Source organism: Solanum lycopersicum, chromosome 5 (genome assembly GCF_036512215.1).
Source record: "Solanum lycopersicum chromosome 5, SLM_r2.1".
In the NCBI taxonomy this organism is placed as follows: Eukaryota; Viridiplantae; Streptophyta; class Magnoliopsida; order Solanales; family Solanaceae; genus Solanum; species Solanum lycopersicum.
This window is the reverse complement of record NC_090804.1, coordinates 48,431,800-48,439,227: the sequence shown is the minus strand read 5'-3', so window position 1 is coordinate 48,439,227 and position 7,428 is coordinate 48,431,800.

Here is a 7,428-nt window from a genome sequence, read left to right as displayed (position 1 = left end):
CCAGAACGTGGCACCCGATCCATATTCTATCCTGGTGTCGGAACGTGACACTTTGATCCTCATATACTGTCCTGGTACAGGAACGTGGCACCCGATCCCCTAATCTCACTACTTTCGTTCATCAAGCCTTCATTTATACCAAGGCATCATCATTAACAAAGTAGATTAGGGTTTCTCTTTCAAGATTTAGGATTCAATAGCTTCATCATGCTTATTTTATCACAATTACATAATCACATTCATGCAAGCATACAATTAAGCATATAGAAGGGTTTACAATACTACCCATACATATCATTCGCTACTAAGAGTTTACTACGAATAGTATAAAAACCATAACCTACCTCCACCGAAGATTAGAAATCAAGCAAGCAAGTTCCCAAAGCTGCGTTCTTCTCTCTCTCTCGCTCGATCGTTTCTCCCTCTCTCTCTCTGTTCTTTTTTTTTTCTTATTCAAACCCTCTTTATTTTACCCTAATTAGCATATAATTAATAATAAAAGATTGCAATAATAACCCACTAATTAACTTAAGGTTACCTCTTTTAACCCCCAAGTGATTAGACTTATTAGAATTAACCCACTAACTTTATAATTAAAGCAGGAATAGTCCAAAACGCCCCTTAAAATAATTACAGAAATCCGACCCAGTCTGGGATTACGCAGCATGTGACGGGCCGTCGTGCCTGCGACGGTCTGTCCTGTTGCTCCGTCACAGAGTTCAGAGACTCAATTCTCTGAAGAGTCTGTGAGTGTCCGTCACACCTGTGACGGTCCATCCTGTCATTCCGTTACGAAGTTCAGAGAGTCGATTTCAGTACCCAATTATCAAAATTTCTAAGTGTTTTGAAACTAGACCCCCTCGATGGTCCGTCGTGGGGTTCGTTGTTTCTGCCAGTTTTTCCAGAATCAAAATCTGCTGCTCAAAACGATTAAACAGGTCGTTACAAATACAAAAGGTGGTGTCATAAGTAAAATAATTTATAAAATATTGTGCAAGTTTGAAATTAAAAAGATAAGTCTAAAAGTACTAAATATCTAGTCTGAATACTAAAATAGAATAATAAATAACCATATGGAGGGAGGTGTGGGGCGCACAAAAACCAAGTATCTTACCACATCACACGGGTAATGCAAGCACACACTCAAAAAGCTCCACAAGATGCAGTTGTATATGGACTTGGATAAGAACCACAAAAAAGTAACCATGTGTACCATATATATTTCATAGACCTAAAAAAAATAGTGACATGATTATATAAAGCTTTCTTTAATTTTATAAATGTACATTACATTAAAAAATCAAGTTTCACCAAATAGGGGTAATAAATGCCACGTAATTCCAAACTCAATAAAGCACAAAATCAGACAAGGATGAAGGATACGATGAGATGCAATGCAAAACCATGAGATACTATTCCCCAAAATTAAGTAACCTCTCAACAATATATATACAATACATAATAGAAAATCATGAAGAGTTCATGAACAATGGGTCATTCATGAGGTACATATATTGATACATCGATCTCCATATGTCTATGTAAATGATCTCAATGCAATGCAAAAAACTGAAACAATCCCAGCACAATCTATCTTTACGTGCCAAACCTATAATAATCATACGATCTCAACACATATTATCTCTGTGTGTCGTAGACTTACTCATAGTAAATCTCATATCAATTCATGGACAAAATATAATATCATTAAAATAGGGAATGAAGAGGCATCTATCCTAGATATAAAAACTTATCCAAATCAACAATCAAGTTCTTATGTCCGATGTCAACTAATATGTCAAGTCTCATATTTCCTCTATATATCATATATTTAATAATATTCATATTTTAAAATAAAACTATATGACATTTTGCTCGATCATCACCTTTTTATTTCCTTTTGAGTCTTCAATCTTTCTCCATTTCTTTTAAACTTCGGCAATGGTCGGTAAGTTCAGACTTTTATTTCAGCCAATTGTTCCTCTTTGAGTTTGCCGACCAACCTCAGTTAATTCAAGTTTTTAGCACTATGAATTTGGGTGAGTTCATACCAATTGGATGATTATCCCTTCTTTTTATATGATCAACAATGTGAAGTTTACACTTATTTTTATATTTTTGGCCATTCTTTCAAACATTCATCATTTTCTCGTCTCTTAGCTTTCGTAGATACAAATAATCAAAATATTATTATAATACAATATAAATTGTGATTGAGAAAAATAATTGTTGAACTAAATAAACCTAAAATGAGTGTAAATATACCACTCATCGAGCATTGATGCCCATGATGTTGTCCCCTTCAACACTCTAGATCTAAGAACTTCACAAGCATATCCTGTCAAGGGGATCGTTATATCAGTCTACTCTCATTTTTACTTTTCATCTCATTGAGATCACTGCATATTTTATTTAGTGGGGTGAGTCAAATTGTACCAGTATTCCCTTTTGATTGTTTTGTGTTATTTTCATTTTTAGATTGAGACATTTGTAGTATTTTGGTTTTAATTATGATAGTTAATGATTTATCGCATTTGTTTCTCTTTATTCATTCGCCCCATGAGTTTAAATATTTTAATATACTTGAATTTTCATTATTGATGTTCAAGGATCGGTTATGTTTAATATTAGTATCTTGATACTATGTACTTATGATGAGAAATGTGTTTTGTGCTAATGATGGCAAGAAGAACATCATAGTGGCTGCACTTTTGAATGATCATTTTGTTTCTTCTTTTTACTAGTTGCATTTCATTGACTCTTCCAATGAACATCCATAATCTTTTTATCTTGTCCGGTTGTGCTAAATGATTGTGTTTAAAATGACTTGCATGGTGCGGTTTTATTTTAAATCATTCTTGTTGAATCCTAGAATTTGCGTTGTTATTTAAAATTCCAACGCTTTGGAGAATGCAAGAAATAACATTGGGAAATTTTTTTGAAAGAAAACCCAAATGTTCCTTAACTTTTGTGACTACCTTGTGAGGGTGTGCAGCCATCTTTGCACCATTTTAGCCTAAACAATCTGTTGGTAACCTTGTTGCAACCACTTGAGATAAAATTGTCCTGAAGTTCTCACTCGTTAATCATTTTCTAAGTATTGAGTTTTTTGAATAAACAACTTATGTCAAAATTATAATTTTGGGGCGTGGAAAGGAAAAGCTAAGTGAAAGGTGCTATCCTAAACGGAAGGTGTAAGATATTCTTTCTTATCTATTAGAAAAAGTTACTTACCAAACATAGGTTAACCAAAGAAAAACATAAAAATAATCATAAAAAGCTAAGAGAAAACTGGTTTTGTTAAATGTTGACAAGTTTATCCTTAAGAAAAAAATAGTTTAAAGTGTAAAAACATAGAATATACTATCTTTATATATAAAGACCCGAAAAGATGAAATAAAATACCTATAAACTTGAATTTTTAATGAGAAAAGGAGTTTGAGAGAAAAATGCAAAATACGAATTTCATAGTCTATAGTATAGGAATTTATGTTGTGTGGTATGGTCAACTTATGGATGCGGGGTTTAGATTCTTGTCTATCTGTACAAGTTTTGATCGTAGCTTTGACGGAAGCAGATGTAAAGTGAATTTATATTATGATTATCATGAGTATGAAGGTTGTGTGTGTAGTTTCAATCTTAGTACCATGATCTATGTGTATTTATAATGTGAAGTATATTATGAATGATGATGTTAGGGTAAGGTATGGTCTACATTCTTGATTCTGATAAGTAGTATTTTAGAATTACCCCTACCTATGTAACCCAATATGAATATGTGATCTTATGGATGTTAGGAGTCTATTTTTAATGCTGAATATGTTCTTGTCTCTTATGATGAGATGTAAGTGTGTGGTCTAAGTTCCTTAAATGTTTTATCTATAAGTTGTTCATGACTTAAGGAATGTTGTATATGGTAGTGATCCTTTAAATGGTGGTTTTCTCAATAACAATGTTGTTGATATTATTTTATCATGAAGAGAAATATGAACACACATACACACTCCATGCATAACTTTGAGTATGATATGTATATGGTGTTGATTGAAAGTATAATTATCATATGCACCTTTATATCTTATTATGCATTGAAAGTATATGATATATGAAGTTGGAACATGTGTTGTATAAAGGTTATTATGTGAAGGGTTTATCACATATGTAAACAAGACACATGAATGTTTGAATGAAGGATGTCGATAATAATGTAGTGAATGAGAGTCTCGTGAAAGATATACTAAAAAAGACAATGATAAGATCACCTCTACTATTTTTTGACTCCAATAAAACACATAAAAACAAGGCAAACATACTAGGACACACTAGAACGTCTAAAGACTAACTTTCGAACGTCTTGGTCGTTCTTGAACGTGTGACCTCCAAACACTCTTCAAATCAACTATACATGTTGTAGAAGATAGTAGTGTTTTGAATGCCCTTAATGTTCGTACATTGAATTTCTTTGAGCTTTTCTATGTTGGGAATAACTTTGAGTGATGGATATGAAGTAGAGATATGTAGACAGTCATTTTCCAAATCCTTGAAAATCTCAACTAATGGAGAATACTGAAGGTTTAATGACAAAATTGCTGCTCCCTTAGAGTTGAATGAGGGTATGAAAATAAAGGGTATGCATAAACTTAGTCTCATGATGGGGAATGTTGTGCATGATTAATAAGGTTAGTAAGTTAATCTTCTTTTGGATGATATGAGTTACTATTTGATGGGTTTACCCTATGTTGGGGATGATGAGTTGAGTAGTCAGATTGTTGGCATCCCTAGCTTTTCCTTCCATTATTACTCCACCTTGAGATCAAAGAGATCCTAATAGATTTTTCATGTCTTAGAGTCTTGCACATGAGTACAATTTGCATGCTCTCCTTATGTTATGCCTGTCCTAAATGACACTATGTTATGCTTGTTTTGAAGAATTATTATTGCTTGAAAATTGAATTTTGGATAAATTGTACATTTGTCATGTTGCTATGCATCTTAATATGGTGAATGCAACTTTGAGTTCAAGAGTTGGTTTAAGTTACATCCTGGATTTAAATTTTGATGAAGTGGTAGTTTTGCCCATATTAGGGTGACTAGTTTTTTTTATAATGACAAAAAATAAAGTCCCTTTTGAATATTTGATTTGGTGAATTGGGAAGTGCTGATATAAGCTCACTCATTAGAAGTGCTGGTGCATCTAGCAAATATTATAAATTTGTGCCAATGCGTTATGAAAACATTCCTAAATGATGCATGTTCAAGAAAATTAGTGTTATGCAAGAATTTTAAATGTTGTGAAATAAATTCCTTAGGTTGAGATGTGCTTTGTGTTATCTACCATTTTGGCCTAATGTGGAAGGGAGTATGAGCATTCAATAGTATAAATTTAGAATTTCTCCTTGAAATGAATTGACCTTTGTGAAATGATTGTATATGAACCTTATAATAAAATGAGAGTGTGTTATGGAGAACGAAATTCCTCCTTGAACATACTAAACATAGTGATGTTATGTATCTCCTTGATCGTATTACGTCTACGTGAAAAGGATTTTATTGATCTACAGTACTCATGGTTTATGTGCATTTAGTAGGAGATACTCATTTTCCTCATGATTTATAATGTTAAAGATTCCTATGTGTGATTTAAATGCCTATACCAGTTGAGCCTTTTGATGAAACGGAATGTGAAGGTCATGTCATGATTAGGATAAGGTGATTCCTGCTATAAACATGAGAAATGCAAGTGTGTTTGATGCATTAGGAGTGAGTGACAGAATTTTCTACTTACTTATATTACATTGAGTGCATAACGGTATAAAGGTTGTGTTCCTTGTATGTTTTATTCATTGACTATTATGTTATGCTATGTCGAATGTTGAGAGTTGCTTAATTGGTCATTGAGTCTTTGAAACCGTTGAATGTGTTTTGAGTGTCATCTAAGGATTAATGTTCCAAAATGGGGGATATTGTTAGGAACCTTAAAATGAAATAGGATAATCTATATTCTTATATGTGCTTTAAGAGGTAATAACTAGTTTAGAAGGTGTGTCACAAGTTGTATTGGTTGGTTTAAAGAGGTTTTAGGACAAACTTTAAAGGTTGACCAAGATGTCTGGAAACTAGTCGTTTCGGTGCTAGTGAGCCTTTGTTTGTTTTCCTTGTTTATAGTCTACAACACTGTAGGTGACCCTAATTTGTTAGTAAACATGTTTAGGTTCAAAATAATAAGGTACGACTCCTTGAGTACTAGTGTGAGGGTCCTCGATGAGGGCCTAAACGATTTGACAAGAGGCTGGTTTGGCAGCGTGTGGGCAGTAGGTCTAGGGAACAAGACCTCGTCGAGGAACTACTTCCCCAAAGACAAAAAAATTTTTCTACGTCGCAGAGACATGATGGATCCTACAGTCCCAAAAATCATTTTAGAAAATCTTGTGGGAACAGCTCTGTGATGCGGACTTGTTTCCCGATGATAATTTCAAAAAATGAAATTTAAGTTTTACTTATTTAAAAAGTTCCAATTAATGTGGGGGTATTTTTGTGCCTTTGTGGTTGGTTATAAATAGAATTCAAGTCAATATTACTAACATTTAAAAGTCATAACATAAAATCCCATTGAGAAATAAAATATGTAAAACCCTCTTTTCTCCGATAATTCTATAAAAACTCCATTAGGGGCTAACCTCATGCTCAAGCTAGAAGATTTATTTTCAACTGATTTCTTCTCCAAATTTAATTGATATTCAATTAATAAGGTGTGGTTTTCCATTTTTCTTGTATAACCTTTCATTAAAGATGTTCTATCAACGAATTTTCAAAATGTTATCTATGATCAAATTTCTCAATTTCCTATCCAAAAATGGGTTCATTGTCAAATGTTATTCAAAGAAAATTTATTGATGAGTTAATGTTTAAATAAGGTTTTTAAGATGATTTTTGATATAATTCCATGAAAATCCCATAATCTCCTTATTATCCATTTTTAGCCTATAAAGTGGGTTTTGTGATCTTGATTAGATGTTAATTGAATTGTGATTACATTCTGATGTATTATTTAATGTTGTTGTTATCTATATCAATTGATTATGAACTATTGATTATTTATGTATGATGATCATTTCTTGTATAACTAGTAAGATTGACCTAATTTCCTAGTCTATAATATTGGAATTGATGTTGTGTGGTATGGTCTACTTATGGTGGAGGTGTATATTCCTATCAATCTATAGGTTTCGTGATCATGGTCTTGAGGTAAATAAAAAGTGAATGGATATTATTATTATCATGAGTATGAAGTTTATTTGTGTAGTTTAAATTTTAGTATTCTGATCTTGGTGTATAAATAATGTGAAGTATATATTGTGAATGATGCTATTACGGTTACGGTATGGTTTACGTGGTTGATTGTGATAAGTATTATTGTAGAATTACCCC